Raw genomic sequence first — 23,501 nt, forward strand, 5'->3', positions numbered from 1 at the left:
TGCCGTATTTAAACCTGGCACCAGGTGGCAGTCACTTACGCCTGAGGAAGGAGCCGAGTGCGCATGCTCCGAAACGCGTTGCGTCATTTCCGGGAGCCTGCGTCCCATTTGCGGCTTCCGGTGTAACCAAGTATCTGACCAGCTTCCTGTGACGTCACCTCCGGACCGGTGGACGGCCGGATCGTGCGCTGGAGACGCTGCGATACGGACTGCAGCTTACCTATGTGTAAGTTATTATGTATTTTGTGCAATAAATTGTTTGGCTATTTACAGTGGCGCCTGTTCTTTTCTTTCTTTTATGAACTCTGATCTTTAGTTCTTTCCATAGATTTTCTTTTAGATTTAAGTCAGGTGATTGGCTGGGCCATTCTATCAGCTTTATTTTCTTTCTTTGAAAGAATTAAGAGTTTACTTGGCTTTGTGTTTGGGATCATTGTCTTGTTGAAATCTCCACCCTCGTTTCATCTTCATCATCCATCCTGGTAGATGGCAGCATATTTTTATCAAGAATGTCTTGGCACATTTTTCCAGTCATCCTTCCTTCAATGACATGAAGTTTGCCAGTACTGTATGCTGAAAAACAGCCCCACACCATGAGTTCCCCACCTCCAAACTGGTGTTGAATGGTGTTTTTTGGGGTCATGTGAGGTGCCATTTGATCTCCAAACATGGTGTGTATTATGACATCCATAAAGTTTAATTTTGGTCTCATTTGACCATATTAGACTATATTCTCCCAGTATTTCACACGCTTGTCTAAATTTTGCGCAGCAAACTTTAAACGAGCTTCAACATGCTTTTTCTTCAGCAATGGAGTCTTGCGTGGTGAGCATGCATACAGGCCATAGCGGTTGAGTGCATTACTTATTGTTTTCTTTGAAACCATTGTACTTGCTAATTCCAGGACTTTCTGAAGCTCTCCACAAGTGGTCCTTGGCTCTAGGACAACTCTCCTGATAATTCTTTTCCCTCCTCTGTTAGAAATCTTGTGAGGAGCATCTGGTCCTGGCCGGTTTATGGTGGAATTATGTTATTTTCACTTCCGGATTATGGCCCCAACAGTGCTAACTGGAACATTCAGAAGTTTAGAAATCCTTCTGTAACCATTGCCATCAGTATGTTATGCAACCATAAGGTTGCGAAGGTCTTGAGAGAGCTCTTTGCTTTTACCCATCATGAGATGTTTCTTGTGTGACACCTTGGTAATGAGATACCTTTTTTAGGCCATCAGTTGAGACTGAACCAGCTGATATTAATCTGCACTGACAAGGGGCAGGATTGCTTTCTAATTACTGATAGATTTCAGCTGGTGTCTTGGCTTTTAATGCCTTTTTGTACCTCCCCTTCTTCATGTGTTCAATAATTTTTCCCTGTGTCATTCCATTTTATTACACATAACCTAATTTCTGAACCTATTTGTTTTGGTTTCTTTGTATGTATGGATGGCATGGGTTGTTACCAACATGTGGTGACATTTTCATGTTAAAAGCACTTTTAGAAGTATATTTACCTAGAAAAATGGTGATGTGTTCAATACCTATTTTACCCGATATATATATATATATATATATATATATATATATATATAGTATCCCACAAAAGTGAGTACACCCCTCAAATTTTTTAAATATTTTATTATATCTTTTTATGTGACAACACTGAAGAAATTACACTTTGCTACAATGTAAAGTAGTGAGGTGTGAATGGTCTCAGGTGTGAATGGGGAGCAGGTGTGTTAAATTTGGTGTTATCGCTCTCACTCTTTTAAACTGGTCACTGGAAGTTCAACATGGCACCTCATGGTAAAGAACTCTCTGAGAATCTGAAAAAAAGAATTGTTGCTCTACATAAAGATGGCCTAGGCTATAGGAAGATTGCCAAGACCCTGAAACTGAGATGCAGCACGGTGGCCAAGACCATGCAGCGGTTTAACAGGACAGGTTCCACTCAGAACAGGCCTCACCATGGTCGACAAAAAGAGTTGAGTGCACATGCTCTGCGTCATATCCAGAGGTTGTCTTTGGGAAATATATACGAATAAGTACTGCCAGCATTGCTTCAGAGGTTAAAGGGGTGGGGAGTCAGCCTGTCAGTGCTCAGACCATACGCCGCACACTGCATCAAATTGGTCTGCATGGCTGTGGTCCCAGAAGGAAGCTCCCTCTACAGATGATGCACAAGAAAGCCCACAAACAGTGCTAAAGACAAGCAGTCTAAGGACATGGATTACTGGAACCATGTCCTGTGGTCTGATGAGACCAAGATACATTTATTTGGTTCAGATGGTGTCAAGCATGTGTGGCGGCAACCAGGTGAGGAGTACAAAGACAAGTGTGTCTTGCCTACAGTCAAGCATGGTGGTGGGGGTGTCATGGTCTGGGGCTGCCGGCACTTGAGGGAACCATGAATGCCAACATGTCCTGTGACATACTGAAGCAGAGTATATACAAAAGTTTGCATATATGAAAAGAACCAATACATTTTACCCAACAACAGGGCTTTTTTAGGGCCTGTAACTGGAGAAATCCTGTTGGGCAAAACACATGGGATTAAGTGATATTGGTGTTGCATGCTATACATCAGGAATGGGGAACCTTTTTTCTGCCAAGGGCCATTTGGGTATTTATAAAACCAATCGGGGGCCGTACAAAATTATCACCTTAAAAATTAGCCTGTTATATTTGGTCAGACATTTAATTAACTCACCCCTAATGTGATGGCTGCAACTGCTTCTCTTTGGTGAGGTGTGTGAGGTTAGCTGGTATTGATGATGTTGCTACTCGCAACAGGTTTCCCAGGTTTGCGTCGGTCAGTCTGGAGCGCAGTCGACTTTTTTGTGGTGGTAAGTTTTGAAAAGAACTGCTGGCAGGTACTGCTGGTGGGTACTGCTGGCTCAGGCTGGTACTGCTGGCTTGTACTGTGCTGCGCCTGCGAGTACTGCTGGATGGTACTGCTGGCTCAGGCTGATACTGCTGGGGGTACTGCTGGCTGGTACTGCTGTGGGTACTGCTGACTCAGGCTGGTACTGTGCTGTAGGTACTGCTGGCTGGTACTGCTGTGGGTACTGTTGGCTCAGGCTGGTACTGATGGCTGGTACTGTGCTGTGGGTACTGCTGGCTGGTACTGCTGGCTCAGGCGGGTACTGCTGTGGGTACTGCTGGCTCAGGCTGGTACTGCTGGCATGTACTGCTGGCTGGTACTGTGCTGTAGGTACTGCTGGCTGGTACTGTTGTAGGTACTGCTGACTCTGGCTGGTACTGCTGGTTCTGCTGTGTGTACTGCTGGTACTGCTGGTTCTGCTGTGTGTACTGCTGGTTCTGGCTGGTACTGCTGTGTGTACTGCTGTGTGTACTGCTGGCTCTGGCTGGTACTGCTGGCTCTGGCTGGTACTGCTGGCTCTGGCTGGTACTGCTGGCTAGGAGAAGTGTAGCAGCGCCACGCTGGAGGAAGAGGTGATGTTTCCTATATTGGTCACAGGGGGAGTGCATTTGATATCACTCCGCCTGTGACTCACTCAGACGGTAATAACGGAGCAGGAACTATATAGGAAGCATCGGCTCCATTCTGACAGATCAGCTGAGAGACACAGACTCAGCTGCATGGGGGGCCGGACCAGATGACTTTGGGGGCCGCATACGGCCCCCGAAACGTAGGTTCCCCACCCCTGCTATACATAGACTTATCTGTTTTTATTTATTGTTTATGTGGTTTTCTATATACAGGTATATAAATCTTGTTGTAAGGCACAAACAAAGGATTTCCCTTTTTTTTTTTTTTTTTTATTGTGAATCGCGCATGGTAGTGTGGGAAATTCTGCATCAAGGATTAGTGCCTTAAGTGCACAAGACATTAAAGCATAATTACAAAATGAAATATGCACGGACATTGTCTAATGGCATACTGATCTTTAGGCCCTTTTCACACTTGTGCGAATTGTCCTGCGACTTTGCATGACAAGTGATACCCCATGATTTCCAATGAGTACCATTAATATCTGTGCAACTTCAAGTCGCAGCAACTTCAAAGTAGTCCCTGCACTACTTTGGTCTGGCTTTGATGCAATTTGAGGTCTATAGACCTCAAGATTACACAGACATTGCTTCAAGTCGCATCAAAGTCGCATCAAAGTTGTGCAGCAAAGTTGCATGACTTTTAGGTTGTCGAAGTGTGAAAGGGGCCTTATGATGTGAGAACCCCCAGGAGGGTGAGTGTTTGTCTTGCAGGTACTAGGATTGTAATTGGAAGAACTGTTTGTGGATTACCACTACATACTTATCTTGTATTTAAAATATGTTTAATGAGTTTTAATTAGTATATGACCGGATTAAATGGAAGTCTTTTATACCTTATAACAAAATAAGCTCAGTCTTAAAAGCTGACCCATAAACTCTCCTTCCTCTATAGGGATCATCTTTATAACTGCTACAGAAGATGTTGTCCTGTTGCAGACTCTGACAAGCCCCCCAAACAGCGCATATGTCAACCCATAAATAGTGCAGATATTTTCCACTGCATGCGTAATGCCACGATCAGTTTCCTAATAAACAGCCATCTCTGGTAATTTAACGCTTGAGCATCTCCTTGCCGTGACTGTGTAAATTATATGAAATTTCACACTGCAGAATGTGCTGTGCTTTTTTATGGGTCACAAATGACCACCTCCCCCCCATTAAAGGCCAGTTCTTTTCCACTGGTCTACTAAGTTCAACATTATCCTAATGTAGTTATTCTACATGCACACTAGGGGGCGGCATTTCAGCACTGTTAAATCAACAAGACTCTAACAGGTAGGATAATGACATTTCATTGGGATCGACTAAAGAATTGACATTTAAACAGCTGAAAACAGCAGAAAACTCCAGCAGGGTTTCTATGATGTTAATGAGCCTAGTCCAGAGATAATGAGAGGCGATGCAATGCTGCTGATTGTAAAACCTTGCGCTCCATAACAATGACTCATTGGGTTTGAGTTTTAGTAAACAGCAAGACTTAGCTTACACAGAATATAACATTTTGGGGGCCAAGTTTTCCTTTGTTATCTTCTCTAAAACCAGAATCTTTGAATCTTCTACCAAAAATGATCTTTGTGTCTCATCCCCTACAAGTTCAGCTTGAGTCTTGATTAGGGTATGACCGATGCCCACTCCTGTTCTTACCATAAAAAACCACCCACCTTCTAACCCTCTAAACAAATGATACTGACAACGACTTTGGATAAAATTGTGGCCTGTTAGGCCATTTTATTAAGAACCAATTTAAACATAGTAAACAGTAAACCATAAATACTCCAGTACACATAAGAGAATCAGGGGTTGTTGGTCTTGGGAGGCACCAAAAATCCAATTCAAAAATGGTATCAGTATCCAAGAAAACCCAACGGTCCCCAGCCGCGAAACACCAGCTCAGGAACAACCCACTTTTCCACTGATACCCTTTGTTAACACATCCCGGTTAAACCCCTATTAACCGGGATACACTATAGGGCTCCATACCGTAGATGGGTCACCCTATGCACTGACCAAAAAACCTGTTACCGCCTCCAAAGACCCCCAACCGCCAACCATAAAAAAACAGCATTCCAAAACTCCAAATCCGAATCGACATCCTCCACTTGCACATTCCGAAATCCCAAATTCAGGGCGGGAGGGCGGGGATTCCTCCTTCTTCTTGGCTGCTCACACGATTCTGCTTGACCCCAAAGCAGCCCCACCCAGAGTCACCACCCCTAAGCCCCCACCCAACCTGGCCTAGCCCAATCCTTTACAGGCACCACCAGCCACAGCCCACCTATTAACCCTATCCTGCCTCCTTCTCCTGTGTCCCCTATCAACCCTATCATGAGGCCCTGCGCCTATTTTTTTTTTTTTGCTCCGGGCCTGACTTGATTAGGGTATGACCGATGCCCACTCCTGTTCTTACCATAAAAAACCACCCACCTTCTAACCCTCTAAACAAATGATACTGACAACGACTTTGGATAAAATTGTGGCCTGTTAGGCCATTTTATTAAGAACCAATTTAAACATAGTAAACAGTAAACCAATAAATACTCCAGTACACATAAGAGAATCAGGGGTTGTTGGTCTTGGGAGGCACCAAAAATCCAATTCAAAAATGGTATCAGTATCCAAGAAAACCCAACGGTCCCCAGCCGCGAAACACCAGCTCAGGAACAACCCACTTTTCCACTGATACCCTTTGTTAACACATCCCGGTTAAACCCCTATTAACCGGGATACACTATAGGGCTCCATACCGTAGATGGGTCACCCTATGCACTGACCAAAAAACCTGTTACCGCCTCCAAAGACCCCCAACCGCCACAGCACACAGGTGTGACACCTTACACCTGTGAGCCCCGCCACACTCGCAGAGCCCGTTGAACTCCATCCTGAATCCCAAGAGTCCACAAGTCGGTACCAACCGCATTCAGATGCACACCGTCACCCCGCAAATAACGCCACGTATCCACCTCCAGCTCCCCATGCCTAACTACCACACCCCCATTACGGCAAACAAAACGGCCAACCGCCTTGTTAACCTTAATCCGGGCCTTGTTCAGACTCACCGCGGACCTGGCAAAACGCCAAGAGGTCCGACCCACAATGTCCGACCAAACTATAACCATGTCGGGAAAAGATGTGCGCAGTCTGAGAAAATCAAACTTGATGTCTCGTATGAGCAGGCGCATGGAACGGACCCCCAGGTCGTTGCCCCCTGCATGCAGCACCAGGACGCCCGGGGCCCGGTCCAACCGAGCAAAACGATGCACTTCCGGGAGGACCTTGCACCAGATCAAACCCGGCACCCCAATCCAGCGGACAACAGCCTCCTCCCGAGAAAAACCCAATTGGCGCCCGTTGGGCCGCACTTCAGCCCTCTTGGCCCCCCAGAACACATATGAATGCCCCACGATCCATATCAGGCACGCTGCTCCCTCTGTAATGAAACAGCAAGAAAACATGACAAAACAGGACACACCACAGAGCCCCCCCGACGTACCACAAATCACAACAAATGAGGACGAACGTACAACTTGAAACGGTTAGACTCCCATCTACCAATACGCCTCAACACTGAGTCGTCCACACCCCACCTGGCAGCCTCCGTAGCCGCCCCGATGCGGAAAGAGTGCGAAGAATAATCCCCGGTCTTGTAGCCCAACACAGCCAAACACCTGCCCAACACTGCCCTGAACTGAAACCTGGACACGGACGAGCCGTCCAGGTGTACCAAGAAAGACCCCCCAACCGGGGGGCGCGCACCCAGAAACTCCCTTACCACCGCCACCGGGCAGAGGGGGGAACCCCCCACCCTATACAAACGAACATACGTACCTCTACCGGCCTGGTCGGTCTTGGACCTCCGAAGAAAGATCACAACCGCCGAAGCGGAGAGACTCACCTCTCCCACCAAAAGGCCCCCAGGAACCTTCCTATTAGCAATTCCCCAATGCGGAACGCCCCAAAAAAGGCCAAAACAAAGGCCGTCCTGAACAACAACGCCTCGTACGGAGAGGAGCAAGAGCTGCCCACCTGCCGTGCCAACTCCCCCAACATTTCGAACGATATCGGGCGGCGGCCATCCGGCCGACGCGAACCCCGCCTATAACCCTTCAAGGCCTGGCGGACCACAAAGTCCTTTGTAAAGTCCGGAAGGCCGCAAACCTTAAACAGGAAGGCCAAGGCCGCCAGCTTGCGGCCGACGCCGACACCCCCCGCTCAAAATTCACGCACAGAAAATACAGCACCAGGGATGGAGAAAGCATACTCACCGCATCCGATCCAGCCCAATCCAGAAGGACCGACCACTCCCTCCACACCTTGGAATACGCAGCCCACGTGACATCACTCAGCGACCTCCGGAGCAAACCAGCGGCGATCCCGACACAATGTGCCACAGATCCGTCGGGCAAGGCTCCCCATGGCGATCCGCCTCCGGCGCCAGCTCCCGAAAACGGACCTGCTGAAACCGAGACAAAGCGTCAGCCACCGAATTCTCCACCCCGGGCAAGTGAACAGCATATAAGAAAACATTCAACTGCAGACAACGCAAGACCAAGTGGCGCAACAACCGGACAACCGGCGCTGACGAACCGGAAAGCCGATTGATAACCTGCACCACACCCATGTTATCACAATGCAGACGGACCTTCTTATCCCTGAACTCAGCCCCCCACAGCTCCACTGCCACCACCACCGGAAAAAGTTCCAACAGAACCAAATTCCGCAACAACCCAGTCTCGCTCCATGCTGCCGGCCACCGCTCCGCACACCACCGGCCACCGAGGAAGGCGCCAAAGCCCGTAGAGCCAGCCGCATCCGTATACAACTCCAAATCGCAGCTGCTGACCGGGCCCCGTTGCCAAAGCGACCGCCCGTTGAATGACGTCAAGAAGACATGCCAAACCCGCAGATCATCCACATGTTCCGCAGACAACGTAACGAAGTGGTGAGGCGACCGCACCCCAGCCGTGGCAGCCGACAGACGCCGGCTGAAAACCCGGCCCATCGGCATAATCCGACACGCAAAGGCCAGCTTCCCAAGGAGCGACTGCAAGCGCCTAAGCTGCACCTTCCGTTTCCCCACCAGCAAGCAAATTTCAGACTTAAGATCCAGCAGCTTGTCGCTGGGCAAGCGACATTCCATGGCCTCGGAATCAATTATGATCCCCAAAAAACTAATCACCGTCTTAGGGCCCTCCGTCTTGTCGGCCGCCAACGGAATGCCAAAGCGCTCCGCCACGTGTTGTACCGTGGCCAGCAGAACCCCGCACAAATTGGACGAAGGAGGGCCCACACACAAGAAGTCATCCAGATAGTGGATGACCGAATTGACTCCGGCCACATCACGCACAACCCATTCCACGAACGAGCTGAACTGCTCAAAGAAAGCGCACGAGATTGAACAGCCCATGGGCAAGCACAAGTCCACGTAGAAAGAACCCAGCCACTGGCAGCCTAACAGACGGAAACTTTGGGGATGGACGGGAAGCAGCCGAAAAGCGGCCTCGATGTCCGTCTTCGCCAGCAGCGCACCCCGCCCATACTGACGCACCCAAAATATGGCCGCATCGAAAGAAGTGTAAGACACCGCACAGGCCTCAGGATCAATGCCGTCATTAACTGACCCCCCTTTGGGAAAGGACAAGTGATGAATCAGGCGGAACTTGCCAGATTCCTTCTTGGGCACCAATCCCAAAGGGGAGACCACCAAGTCGGCCAACGGGGGCCGAAGAAAAGGACCCGCCATGCGGCCCAACGCAACCTCCTTCGCCAGCTTGTCCGACACCACCCCGGGGTTAAGCCGGGTCGACCGCAAATTGGCCGCCAACGGGGGAACGGCGGACATGGCGCAAGGAATAACGAAACCCCCCGAGAACCCGGCCTCCAGCAAGCGAGCAGCCGCCCGATCCGGATACCTACTTAGAAAAGGACGCATCCTTTCCACCATCACCGGCGTCCTCCCTCTTCTGCTGAGCATCTCCGGCCCGCGACTTGCCTTGCTTAAAGCAACGGGAGAGGGGGTGCGCACCCCCACAGCCAGAGCACTCGTGCTTAAAGCGGCACGAGGACCCGAACTTGCAAGTCCCCTCGTTAAATTGCCAACAAAACCCCCGACGTTTTGCGGCCGGCTGTCCCGGGGCACCCGGACTTCCGGCCGTCCCTGGAAAAAAGGAAGACGACGCCCGCGCCGACGTCATGAGGCGCATCCACAGACTAATGTCCTTATGATCCCAACGCAGCGCAGGGCGGACCGCCTTGCGCTGGCGGAATTGCTCGTCATACCGAAGCCTAGCAACCCCGCCATAAACCCGGTACGCCTCGCCAATGGCGTCCAAATAACAGAATAAGGCGGAGCAATGCTCCGGCCGCTTCTCACCCACCACGCTCGCAAAGATGGCGAACGCCTGCAGCCAGTTGCTAAACGTGCGCGGAATCAACCTGTAGCGCCGCCGCTCCTCATCCTCCTTCTTGGATTCCTCCGGCTTCACCCGATCCAAGTTGAACTTCTCCAACGGAAGCAGCGTGAAGATCTCCACGTATTCGTCCTTCCATATCTTCTCCCTGACCTCGGGCTTGAGGTGCGCCCCCAAGGGCCCCTCAAAGCAAACATATACCTCACATTTCGCCGCATCCGCGAGCCGAACCGCATCCGCATCCTTACCTGTGGACTTGGGATCCGCAGCTTTGTCCCCCACCGCCTGCGCGGGTGGCGTCACGACCGGCGCAGAGCCCGGCACCTCCGCGGCGGAAGCCGCCGCCCCCAATCCACCTGAGGCCGCTCCCGCCCGCGCAGAGCGAGCGACCGCCCCCTGTCCCCAAGCCGCGGTCGGGGAAACGCCACCCGAACCCCCGTCAAAGCGCTGCACCAAAGATCGCAGCCCCGCCAGCAGGCCCTCCAGCCCGGCCCCGGCGCCCGTTACCGCGGGCCCCGCGGACCCCCGCGGGGCGGAGGAGACCCCCGACCCCAACGGCACACTCTCGGACCCCCCGGACCCCCCCCGGCCAGGCCCAGCCCCCGACCCCCCGGACAACGCCTGCAACACAGACAACAAAGAAGAGTGTACATTGAAAGACTCACCAGGCCGGGCAGGGCCAGGCCCCACCGCCGCAGATCCGGCATCCCCCGCAGGCACAGGAACAGGCACCTCACCGACATCCGAGCCCGACAGCTCCCCCTCCGATCGCTCCTCCAGACCGACCCGATCCTCCACCGGAACAGGAACATCAAGCACCGAGGGGGCTGACCGACTGCCACCCCCCCCCTGCCGCAGCCATGCCGACCTTCCAGCCTCGGCGCGCCTGGGCCGCTTCTCACTAGGCCCCGATCCACAGCCATCCACCGCCGACTCTCCAGGCTCCACCCCCGACCGGGATTCCCGCAGCCTCAAGCCACCAGCCGCTCCACCCGACTGGCTGGAGGCCGCCAACGGCCGTCTCCCACGCCGAGCCGCCCCGACCGATCGGTCCTCACCAGTCGGGGCGGCCGCAGATCCTGATGTGCTCCGACGAGCGGGCGGGGCCGGAGAGGAAGAACGGGCAGGGCCCCGCCCGTACGTGCTCCGCCGAAGAGGGGGATTCCTCCCAGCCGCACCGCCGGCCCTGGCAGGAGAGCGCCGGGCCGGCGAGCCTGGAGGGTCCACAGGGGGGCTCCCGGAACGGCGCTCAGCACGAGGGGACACAGGCGGGCTGTAACGCTCCGGAGGCCGTGACCTCCGAGCGCGGGAACGCCCGTCCCCCGCTGCCGCAGGCTCCCCGCCAAGCATAGCGGAGACCTGCGCCTGCAGCCAGGAGGAGCCGCGCGAAGCGGCAGCCTCCCGAAGCCTCCCCAGCAGCAGTTCAGAGTCAGCCATGGTAGTAAGGGGCAGCACAGAGGATTCCTGATTCCTCCTTCTTCTTGGCTGCTCACACGATTCTGCTTGACCCCAAAGCAGCCCCACCCAGAGTCACCACCCCTAAGCCCCCACCCAACCTGGCCTAGCCCAATCCTTTACAGGCACCACCAGCCACAGCCCACCTATTAACCCTATCCTGCCTCCTTCTCCTGTGTCCCCTATCAACCCTATCATGAGGCCCTGCGCCTATTTTTTTTTTTTTTTTTTTTGCTCCGGGCCTGACTTTCTCTGGCATTCAATATACAGTGCCTTGAAAAAATAATCATACCCCTTGAAACTTTCCACGGTTTGTCATGTTACAACCAAAAACCTAAATGTATTCTATTAGGATTTTATGTGATAAACAAACACAAAGTGGCACACAATTGTGAATGGAAAGGAAAATGATAAATGGTTTTCAACATTTTTTACAAATAAATATCTGAAAAGTGTGGCGTGCATTTGTATTCAGCCCCCTTTACTCTGATACCCCAAACTAAAATCTAGTGGAACCAATTGCCTTCAGAAGTCACCTAATTAGTAAATAGAGACCACCTGTGTGTAATTTAATCTCAGTATAAATCCAGCTGTTCTGTGAAGCCCTCTGAGGTTTGTTAGAGAACCTTAGTGAACAAACAGCATCATGAAGGCCAAGGAACATACCAGACAGGTCAGGGATAAAGTTGTGAAGACGTTTAAACCAGGGTTAGGTTATAAAAAATTATCCCAAGCTTTGAACATTTCACGGAGCACTGTTCAATCCATCATCCGAAAATGGAAAGAGTATGGCACAACTGGGAACCTACCAAGACATGGCCGTCCACCTAAACTGACAGGCCGGGCAAGGAGAGCATTAGGCCTCTTTCACACTTGTGCGACTTGTCCTGTGATTTGGGACTGCAAAGACGCATGACAAGTCGTACTTCATGATTTCCAATGAGTACCGTTCATATCTGTATGACTTGAGGTTGCAATGACTTCAAAGTAGTTCCTGCACTACTTTGGGACGATTTAAATGCTTTTTGAGGTGCAAAGACATAGGCATTGCTTTAAGTCCAGTCAAAATCTTGGCAAAATCATGTCAAAATGGCGGTAAAATCGCGCAACTTTTCGGTCGCATAAGTGTGAAAGGGGCCTTAATCAGAGGAGCAGCCAAGAAGCCCATAGTAAATCTGGAGAAGCTGGAGAGATCCACAGCTCAGGTGGGAGAATCTGTCCACAGGACAACTATTAGTCGTGCACTTCACAAATCTGGCCTTTATGGAAGAGTGGCAAGAAAAAAGCCATTGTTGAAAGAAAACCATAAGAAGTCCCATTTGCAGTTTGCGAGAAGCCATGTGGGGGAAAACAGCAAACATGTGGAAGAAGGTGCTCTGATCAGATGACCCCAAAATAAAAGTTTTGGCCTAAAAGCAAAACGCTACGTGTGGCTGAAAACTAACACTGCACATCACCCACCACCATCCCCACCGTGAAACATGGTGGTGGCAGCGTCATGTTGTAGGGATGCTTTTCTTCAGCAGGGATAGGGAAGCTGGTCAGAGTTGATGGGAAGATGGATACAGGGCAATCTTAGAAGAAAACCTGTTAGAGTCTGCAAAAGACTTGAGACTGGGGCGGAGGTTCACCTTCCAGCAGGACATCAACCCCAAACATACAGTCAGAAATACAATGGAATGCTTTAGATCAAACAAAAAGCATATTCATGTGTTAGAATGGCCCAGTCAAAGTCCAGACCTAAATCCTATTGAGAATCTGTGGCAAGACTTTGAAAATTGCTGTTCACAGACGCTCTCCATCCAATCTGACAGAGCTTGAGCTGATTTGTAATGGAGAATGGGCAAAAATGTCACTCTCTAGATGTGCATGCTGCACTTCCCAGGTGTGCAGCATTTTGAGATTGGTACCGCTGAGACTGTACCAAGCTCCGCCAATCCAGCAGTTCATGTCACCTTCCTCCCATTTACACATCCTATGGTTGCTATGGGATACAGAAAACACTCTCTCTCTCCTTTCCCAACCTTCGTGTTTGCTCTCTTTTCCTGGGGCAGCTCTACATACTCTCTTTCGTGACTCCAGGCTGGGTCCCCAGGCACTCTGTGCCATGGCTCCAGTCCCAAAGAGTGGGGAACTGGCCTCCCTAGTGGAGGTGCCAAGCACTTAATTCCCTACACTTCCATAGGAACCATCACCCCTGCCAGTCACCCATCTCCTGGTTGCCTTGCATGTGACACAAACACTGTAGTGCATAACACAGTAATTTAATTGGCCAAAGCTCTGTGTGTTAGACTCATGGATTGTATCTTCCTCTCTAGCGAAGTCCCCTAAGTCCTTGAGAAGCACTCTGAGTCCCTTAGAGTCCATGAATGGCAGTAATTCATAAAGGCAGATCAACAGCTACAAGTCCAAAGGGTCTCCTAGGCTTGAGACCCTCTCCAGGAACCCCAATTAGGCTCCTATCATCCCCCCAAAGAGGTGATCACTCCAGCAGAGTAACCAGCTACATTTTGGCAGTGTTTCCCCAGGAATCGTCCCAAGAGCTCTAAGGCTGCCTCTCTTATCTTGGTTGACCTGTAGGGGGTGGTAACTCAGCTCGGTGGTAAGTGCAAGCTCCTTTAATCTTGCCACAATCCAGTGGGCCTTCCACAAGGTCCTTGACAATTTAGTACTCATAGTGAATATAAGCTTTCTTGATTCCTGTCTCCATCAGTCCTGAGAGACTATACTTAATCAGACACAAGTGACTGGTGTCTGGTCCTCCACCTGTTGTGCCTGTTTTGGGCACAGCAGCATGCAGCTTTGATAAAGACCCAGTTACTGCAGAGGGCTCTGCCTCCACTGTCTTCAGGCGTTTCCAGTGGGGTGGTCCCGCTACCAAAACCATTTACTCTGGTGTCCAGACAATAGAATCTTCATGCCACTTGCCTGTAAAACACGTCCAGGGAACCCTCCAGCCGTCCACCTGGACTATTAGAGACAGTCTACCTCCTTGTAAGAGAGGTGTTGGCACAAAGGAAACACATGTAGTCATTTATACTCTGAGAATCTTACATGCAGTACTGTGCTGCCATCCGCTGCCCTTACTGAAAAACTGCTTCTAGGCGACTCCTGTTATTGTACTAGCTGCATTGCCTGTCATTTGTTCTTTGCTTATTGCACTCTTCCATTACCATCTTACTCACATTGATAATTAATTCTGTGTTTGTTTAGTGAACCTCAAATTGCATACTGCTGTTTGCATAATCATTTGGTTGATACCTGGAAATTACAACAACAAAGGACCGTGTCTGCTCAGTGAATGCCGGCACAGCCACCAGAGGCCTATGAGAGGGTGACAAGCAGGAGCACATTTGGTAGACAGCTATGACCCCATAACTGGAAGTGCATGGATCTTCATGGCAGGATATGCTAGACACTGTAAAGAACTGCACAGGCACCAGTATTTACTTGATTAGGTCATTAATGAACCAGCCTCTTCTCGACCTTTTGGCTAAGATCAAGTGTAACTGTTTTTATTATTTTCCAGTAGGGGAGCTATGCCACTATTCTGGCTTTTTGTTAGGACTGGCTGGATGTACAGTATCTCTGCTGGTATGATGGGGGGGGAGACTAAAGGTTTGAACAGAGACTGTGGCATCCACATGATGTGGGGCATGGGAGTAATTCCCCCAGGAAGACTAGAGGGGACCAATGCCTCCTGATTTGGATGGGTCTACCGGGTCTGTCCATGGCCTGGGAAGGCAGAGAGCCCATGGTGTAAGTACCCCTGGGAGTTGGTTGCCCCAGGGTGCTTGTGGTATCACCTGGACGTGGGAAACCCACTGCGAGAAAGGGCACATGGCCACTGCACTGCGCCTCTATGGGCTAGGCTTTTTGCCTAAATTTGGGGTAATTTTTGCTACCAGGCCACAAGGCCTAGCCAATGCATCTGCACTATTTATTTTTCTGCTTTGTAATTTTCACTTTTGTCTGAGTTTCTTTTTTCTCACTAGGATAGAGGGCATGGGTCCTCAGACCTACCCTGTAGTCTAGGGAAAGGATGTGTGGCCATCAGGTTCCTTCCTCCCCCAAACTCTCCTTAACTCCCCCCCTCCCCTGAGCTGGTGGGGGGGGGTCTCTTTTGGGGAGAGCCCCTCATCTAGTATTTGGTGGTGGGCTTCGGCTAACTATAAGGCGAGGGGTCCACCAGGCCTAGTTGGATCATGTTGAACCTTGCTCATGTCAGGAGCCTTGTTTTCTGGGAAGCTCGGGGTAGAGTCCTGCTTCTTCAGAGGTGTACTACAGACACTAAGTGCACTTTTTTGTGTATGTTTTTCACATGCACTTTTTTGTACTTTTAGTTTTTGCGCACCACTGCGGGTTCAATAAAAAAAGAATGAACCGGCATCTTAGTCCAGTAAGCAGATAGTAACCTTGAATGATGTTTGAACAAAGATAGGCTTTATTATAGAGGCCATAATAAATATTTGTAAGTGTTACAGAAAACATGTGTGCATCAATTACATAGCATACATGGACTTAGAATGAAAAAATTGTGCGGGACCAAAGTGCTGGTAGATGGAGGGAAGAGCTTCTGCGGAGTGCAGAGAAGGAGAGGCCGTGGGCCTAGCGGAAGACACCTTGGAGAGGTGGCGTGTGTCACGGAGGAAGGTGACTTACTGAGTGCAGAGACACCGGAGAGAGGCGGCGGGTGTTACCAGGGATAACCGGCCTGGTGTGGAGGACTGCTGAGCAAGGACACCAACGGTTTGGGTGAGAGACATCTGATTACAGCAAACACTGTAGTTTACAAATACAGTACCATGACAGGCCTGTGATGCAGTACAAATGCTGAGGGAACTTTTCTACTACTCCAACAGTTTCCATAGGACATTGCAGTTTGTAATAGTGCGTGGCGAACCAGAAGGCCTCAACTAAACACACGCCAGCCCTTAGACTGTATACATCCTAGACAGAGCCTGAATATTAATATTTCCTTTTCCCTGTTGAATTACAAATATATCCCTTTCTCATACTGGATTACAAATATCATTGTTGGAATGATTAAAGAGCTTCACTGCCGGCGAAGATAAGCAAGGCCTTGCCCAGGAGGAGACTCATATAATCCATAGAGAAGGGGGCCCCCTATAGGTGACAGAGTGCACTCCATTAGTTTGTATTGCAATATAGTGTTAGAGCAGCTGAGCTGATTCATACTGACTACATTATTCTTTAATAACATGAGGATATTTGTTTATACCTGTTTGGTCACTCTCATATCTTTAAAGTAGGAATGATCTATTGAAGTAGCAACTTATATATTATTCCTCATTCAAAGCAGTAATATATTTACATTTGTTTATTTGGGACTCTGAGTCTTGAGTGCCCTTTTGACATTGGGGTTTTGGAACTCAGAGGCTTAGTTTGGTTATCTTTACCTATATTTCCTGTTTGTGTTGAACTCACAATTGTTAATTTTTCTGCTATAAGATAGTAAAACTGATCTTTCATTATCGAACCGTTGTTGTTGACTATTTACTCACTATGTCAGAACCCGTAGTGTCAGTCGGGTCGGAAGGGACTCAGGAGGAGGATCTGAACACACTCAGCAACCCCTATGGGGGTTAGTGCTACATTTAGAATATTATATGGGATGAATTCATTTTGTTGCGAAAATAATCAGATAAAATAACAAACATGTAAAATTGTACATTGAAGAACTATGACAGTGTGGGAACTAGGCTGTGGGAATTTCCCATATTAGAACTCATCACCCTGGGGTTCTGAAGATATGGATGAGCTTTGTACTTCAAAAATTAAACTCAGATGTGTTATTTTTCACACAATAGATCCAGTTAAGAGACAGTTAAAGCCAAACTTTCAGAAATTACAAAATTCTCCCTTGCAGTAGGGGCTGGATACACACTCCAAAGGTTGACTGCTCATTTGTCCTAGGGAAGAATAAAAACACTTTTACTTATCCAATCCTCGGCATGGCATGCAATGCTCCCCCACACTCCAGTAGTGGACTGTCCCTCATCATCATCATGTCTAGTGTAGGGCAATGGATGATGTTAGGACCTTAGACTGCTGGAACATGAAGGAGAAGATGTTGTGGAGACCAGTTTATCAGCATGGAGGAGCGGGTATGTAAATCTACTTTTCCATACCATCTAGGCCTAAACAGCAGTTAACCCTTCGAGTGTGGAAGTAGCCCAAATGCAAGAGAAAATTCTTAGAATTTTCTTGAAGTTCAGGTTTAAGGTAGAGGACCTTGTGGATCTTTTAATTACTCATCAACAGGACAAGGTATGTGTTTCAAATAAAGATTTTTTTAACTGGTCAAAGGCCCTTTTGCTAAAGCTGAATTTTGGCTGGTTCCTGATTACCCATCCCAACTTCACTTAGCAGTTGGTCCTGTCAGCCCCCCTCCCACCTAACATCCTTCGACTGACAAATCAAAGGAGCTGGACCAAAAATTGTCAGCCAAACAGTGGCTGCATCCAATCAGACAGCTTGGTCTGTTATAGGCAGTGGAAAAAGGATCTACTGGCAGGATCAACAGCTAAAAACACTATGCTGTGTTGATGCCATTGACGGACTGCATTATGTCATTTTTTACTTTGCTCTTAGGCCCTTTTCACACCTGAGTGTTTTTCGGCTTGTAAAACGCTCATCTCTAAAGTCTCAAAACACCCAACAAGCAAAATCCCATTCATTTCAATGGCCCCTGTTCACATATGAGCGTTTGGTCACCTGGAGCAAAATGCCTGAAGCTCAAAAAAGTACATGAGCTTCTTTTTTGGTAGCTTACAAGTGTTTTTGTTAGATGCCTGCCCCCAAACACCTGAAAACGCCCGAAAAAAGCCTGAAAAACACTCGAAAAAATGCCTGAAAACAATACGCTCAGGTGTAATGAGCCTTAGTTGTGCTGTAAATTGAGTTTGATGCACACAAAGAGTGTATGTTCTACAATGAAATGGGCTTTACGTCGTGGTGCCATTTTAGTGACTATTGGAGTTTTAAATGTTTATCAAACTAAAGCTCACCATACACTGATAAAAAACATTAACCGATTCTTCCATCCAAGCCATACAGCGCAAATTAACGAATCACTTACTGTAACTATTGAATTTTGACAGCCGGTCTTGTTGGCTGTCAAAATATTTGAACAGCAGCTGCATCTGATTGGATTCAATTCCTGTCTGGCCAAAATATTTCCAAAGGGCTTTAATGACAAAAGTCGGCCAACTGTCCAGAAGGGCCACCCACTAGGAGAAATTAGCACAGTGTATGTAATTATTATTATTATTATACAGGATTTATATAGCGCCAACAGTTTGCGCAGCGCTTAACAAAATGAAGGCAGACATTACAGTTACACTATAATTTGGAATAAAAGGAATCAGAAGGCCCTGCTTACAATCTAAAAGGGAGGGTCAATTGATACAAAAGGCAATAGCTGTGGGGGATGAGCTGATGGAGCAAGTGAAACAGTGTTATTAGTTAGTAGCCGGGTAGGCTTCTTTAAAGAGAAGGGTTTTCAGGGATCGTCTAAAGATGGATAGATTAGGGCACAGTGGGACAGATTGGGGGGTAGAGAGTTCCAAAGAATGGGAGAAGCTCTGGAGAAATCCTGGAGGCGAGCATGGGAAGAGGTGACAAGGGAGCTAGAGAGCAGGAGGTCTTGGGAGGACCGAAGAGAGCGGCTAGGTTGATATTTTGAGATCAGGTTAGTGATGTAGCTGGGGGCAGAGTTGTGGATGGCTTTGTAAACTATTGTTAGCACTTTGAATTTTATTCGTTGGGTGAGTGGAAGCCAGTGAAGGGATTGGCAGGGAGGGGTGGAGGACACTGAACGGTTGGTAAGGTGGGTAAGTCTTGCAGCAGCATTCATTATGGATTGAAGGGGGGATAATCTATGTAAGGGTAATCCAATTACTAAAGCTGACTATAACTAGTAACTTTTTATTTTAAGAACTTTCACTCCATTTTCTAATCATTAGTGAGGCCAAATTGACATTCATTTTCAACTTCAGTGACAAAAAAAATAAGAAATGAGTGTGAGGGAAACTTTTGCTGAACAAACTAATTTCTAACATGTATGAGGCTTTCATTCGGGAAAGTCTATTCGTTCCAAAACTGAATGAGAAAAGCAAACAAAACTTTTGAACAACATTTGATAAGTCATCAAAGAAATTTCCTACGAATGTAAATTCCAAAATGTACTAGCTTATGGCCAGCTTAATACTCTGCATTCTAGCTGACTGCCCCTTTAAAAGGCAAAGTAGATGCAAAGCCCCCCTTCGTTCTCCCACCCCCCCCCCCCCTTCCCTCCTCCTCCTCCACCTCTCCTTGTCTGCAGCCGGAAGGAGTATGTGATATGAATTCATAGAGAAAACCTTTGGAAGATCCCGAAAAAATTACAGCAAAAAGCAAAGAAAAACCACCGGCCAAACCAGCCCAAAAAGCCGCTCGGTGGACTTTTAAGCACAAAATCGACTTTGCCGTGGACCAAATAAGGAACAAAAGAAGGGCCCGGACTAGTCAAACTTTACTCCAGGTCAGTGGGAAAGTTTGGGCTGTTGTGTGCTCAGAATGACAAACACAGATTTTTGTAATGTGCCACAATGCGAAGGATGGGAGCCGCACAGAATGTGCTCATTAGACCAAAAATGAGACTTCTGATGGCCATTTTAGGCAGAAATGGAAAGATTTTGATTCATTATCTTTTTAACATTTTGCTTTAAAACTTTTTTAGACTTGTTTGTGTGATCAGTGGATTGCGTTGGGATAAAACTCATCCTGCCATAAAATACAATTGGCTGTTCAATATTTGGTTACAAGTTTGGTGATGGAAGTTTATTTGTGCAATGTGGTAAAAATACAAATGGTGACTTTTCTGTTGTTTTATTATGGTTATTGCGGCTTGTTCTAAAGTACAGGTTTATTTGTTTTGCAAACTTTGTCTTGCACTTTATATACATTTTATTTTATTGTTTTATTAATTGCATAAACAGAGGCTGTAATTAATAAAAAAAATACTAGAAATACTAGCTGTGATAACCCCACGATTATCCTACAAAGAGGATGTCAAACAGCTATTAATATCCCCGTCCATTAATACATCTGTAGCTGTTCTGGTATTTGTAAAGAATTAAGCAATCTGCCACTTGGTTACCATGTGTTAGAAAAGTAAGTGCACTTATTCTCCGATATCAGCCATTTTAGGCTAAAGAGGGTGCACCAGATTCTGTCTGCATGGAAGCGTAGCTCCCCAAATGCAAAATTGGCATGTTTAGGGAAACACTCTGTACACGTATGAGCAGGTAAATGCGAATGCAGACGCCCTCAGCGTTTACACGAGTACAGCTGTGTACAGCCATTTACGTTTATTGGCGGCTGTACGCGGCACTTGCGTATCCCCGATGCTATCCCTTGCCCTTTATGCTAAAGAACTTGTAAGCTGGTAAACGTCCCTGTGCGTGAGGCCTTAGGCTGCATTCACACTTGTGTGTTTCACAAATGTGCGACAAAACACACAAAGAAATGTGTGTTTTGCTCCGCGTTTCGGGAAAACCCTTTGCAATCACGGGTAGAGATCATCCGATTGTTGGCAAAGCCGATATATCGAGGGCCGATATGCACTTTCCCCGATATCGGAATCGGATCCTGAGGTTACCGATATTTCGGGAAAGTGCTTGTACCGGAGTGATGCCTGCAGCTAGAGGATTCACCCCGGTACCGGCGTCCATAGCCGACGGTCGGCTGTCTTGTAATGACAACCGATGCGGCTGAGAAGCCGCTCGGCTGTCATTACAAGGAGCGGGAGGGGACGTCCCCCCCCCTTCCGCCGCGTTCCGCGGCTTGCCCCGGTCTCCCGTCCCACCGGAAGACCCGGGCAACCAGCCTGCACTGCCGCCGAAGACCCGATCAAAGCCGCATTCGGCTCTGATTGGGTCTCCATGCAAAAACCTGGAAGTGATGTCATGAGTGACATCACTTCCGGGAACTGTCTGGCGCCAAATTAAAAAAAATGACAGCATTCAAAACAGCCAAGCTTGGTTCTTTTAGACCCCCAGATCCCTCCACAAGAGTACCTGTAAAGAAAAAAAAAAAGAAAAAGAATTTTTAAATGTACAAAAATATCGGCCGATACCGATATGCATTGACCAAAATATCGCTATCAGTATCGGCAACAAAAAAACGCTATCATCACGGGTGATGCTTGCTTTGCCATTAACTGTAGCAGATGCGCGTTTTGCCATGTATTTGTTGTGTGCCAAAATTGCACTGAAAAAACTCCCATCGCTCAGCAAACAAAAAGGTTCTGGAGCTACTTTGTGGTGTTTGTCGCATGTAGAGTAGCCTGTTCAAGTGGATGGGCTGCCTTAGGCATGAAGTCTGTTAACGTGTGAAAAACACTCTGGTGTGAATGGGGTCATGACCAGAAGTTTGCGATGCAAACAAAATGCCTCTTAAAAGAACTTAAAGTGGAAATAAAGGCACTTTAGTTACTTCCTTTCTAAGGCCTCATACAGACTTGCAGTTAGGGGGTGGCAAAAATGCACAGTTGTGCTGCATTTTTTCCACCCTCCAATCCCCCCTTAAAGTGTTGCTATACCCACAACAGTAAAATCAGTGTGTATATGCAGTAAAGAATGCTTGTTATACTCACTGTGGAACGTAAGGGGTTAAGCCTCCGCATTGTGTAAAAAGGCTGTTTGATCCTGTCTTCTCTGATCCTCCTCTTCTTCTTCTGTCCCCTGATAATTTCCTGATAGCACAGAGTCTATGGAGTCAGGCTGCACATGCTCCTTCTGTCCCAAATCCATTTTCTGACAGAACAGAGCCTTAGAGGCATTCTGCACATGCTCAGTTTGGTGTGTATTGCTAGAGAGTTGTTTTTTTTTTTTTTTTGGGAGGATGCCTGTGATCAGCACAGAGCCAATTAGCACTGTCCAGACAGAGGGTCATGCAGGAGGAGAATGAAAACTCCTCCTACAAGTTTTATCAGTGCTCAGCTGGACACTGACAGAAATCACAAGACTGCTATATACTGCTGATGAGAAAATGTATTTAGCAGTTTATGAAATTTACGAAAATAATTGCATTTCCATGTTCTGTGTACTGTGGGAGAGCAGATATAGTGAATGCAGAGTCCTGGGTTTATTAACATTTTAAGCTGCAATAGGCAGTGGACGGGGAAATTTACATGCTGTGGCCGCAACGTTTTTGGCTAAGGCAGGCCATAAATGGGTTGAATTTCGAAAGAATATTCTTTCGACAATCAGAAGTTTTGTGCGTTTTATGATTCGATGAGGCCACCATTGATTTCGAAATTTGACAAACCAAGCCTTCAATTTCAACTCATATTGCTACAGAAAATAATTTTCGTAGCTGGGAATCTCCTTTTCTTTCCGTGAATTTTCTTTTCTTTTGCACTCATGCGCATTTCTTTTTCAATTATATTTCTCGCACGATTCTCCCACCATTGATTAGAAAATCGCTCGTCTTTCAAAAAATTTCCAACATGCCCAATCTCTCAAATTCGATGACCACATGAAAATCAGCTTTTGCTGCGGCCCACAAATGGTGCGAAATTAGGACGAAAATTCTTAGATAAGATTTTCGAAAGAAAATTCTTTCAAAATTTTACCCATGTATGGCCAGCCTTAGTTGGCATGTAGCGATCATGTGCCGCCCGCCGAACACTACACATGCAAGTCAATGGGGAAGCACCACAAATGCCCTTCAACACACGCGGTTGGATTGGGGCACGACTGTGGGAAAAAGGGGTTAAAACAGGTGGTGAGGTGGCGTTGCATCTCTTCCCCACCGCCTGTCAGTAGCCTCTGTAGCGCAATCCTGAAGCAGATCAGACTTCAGAGACAAGGAAGGTGTAGATGCACGTTTACATCTACCCCAAAATCTTGTTCACACCAGGCTTGTGATCCTCATTCCTATGCCATTCCTGCAGTGCCATTTTGCAGCATGGGCTGCAAATCGCAAGAGAACGCACAAAAAGTGGTACATGCACTACTTTTGAAAAAGCGCACAGTGCCGGAGTGCGTTTGTCATCTGTGTTTAAGGTACCATTTGCAATGTGCGTTCTTTCCCTGCACTGAAGCAGCCCCAATGGTCC

At 47.9% G+C, this 23,501-nt stretch overlaps 1 protein-coding gene across 1 annotated transcript in view; it reads left to right on the forward strand.

Annotated features, from left to right (window-relative positions):
- Window positions 1-19,726: 19,726 nt before the first annotated feature.
- Window positions 19,727-23,501, forward strand: part of LOC309559936 (discoidin domain-containing receptor 2-like) — a 206,857-nt gene continuing 203,082 nt past the window's right edge. Inside the window, exon 1 of the mRNA XM_082263409.1 lies at window positions 19,727-19,919. The gene's annotated coding sequence lies outside the window, so the exon portion shown is untranslated. The remainder of the gene's footprint in view (window positions 19,920-23,501) is intronic.

Source organism: Pelophylax lessonae, assembly GCF_965119305.1.
Source record: "Pelophylax lessonae genome assembly, chromosome: 7".
Taxonomy (NCBI): Eukaryota; Metazoa; Chordata; class Amphibia; order Anura; family Ranidae; genus Pelophylax; species Pelophylax lessonae.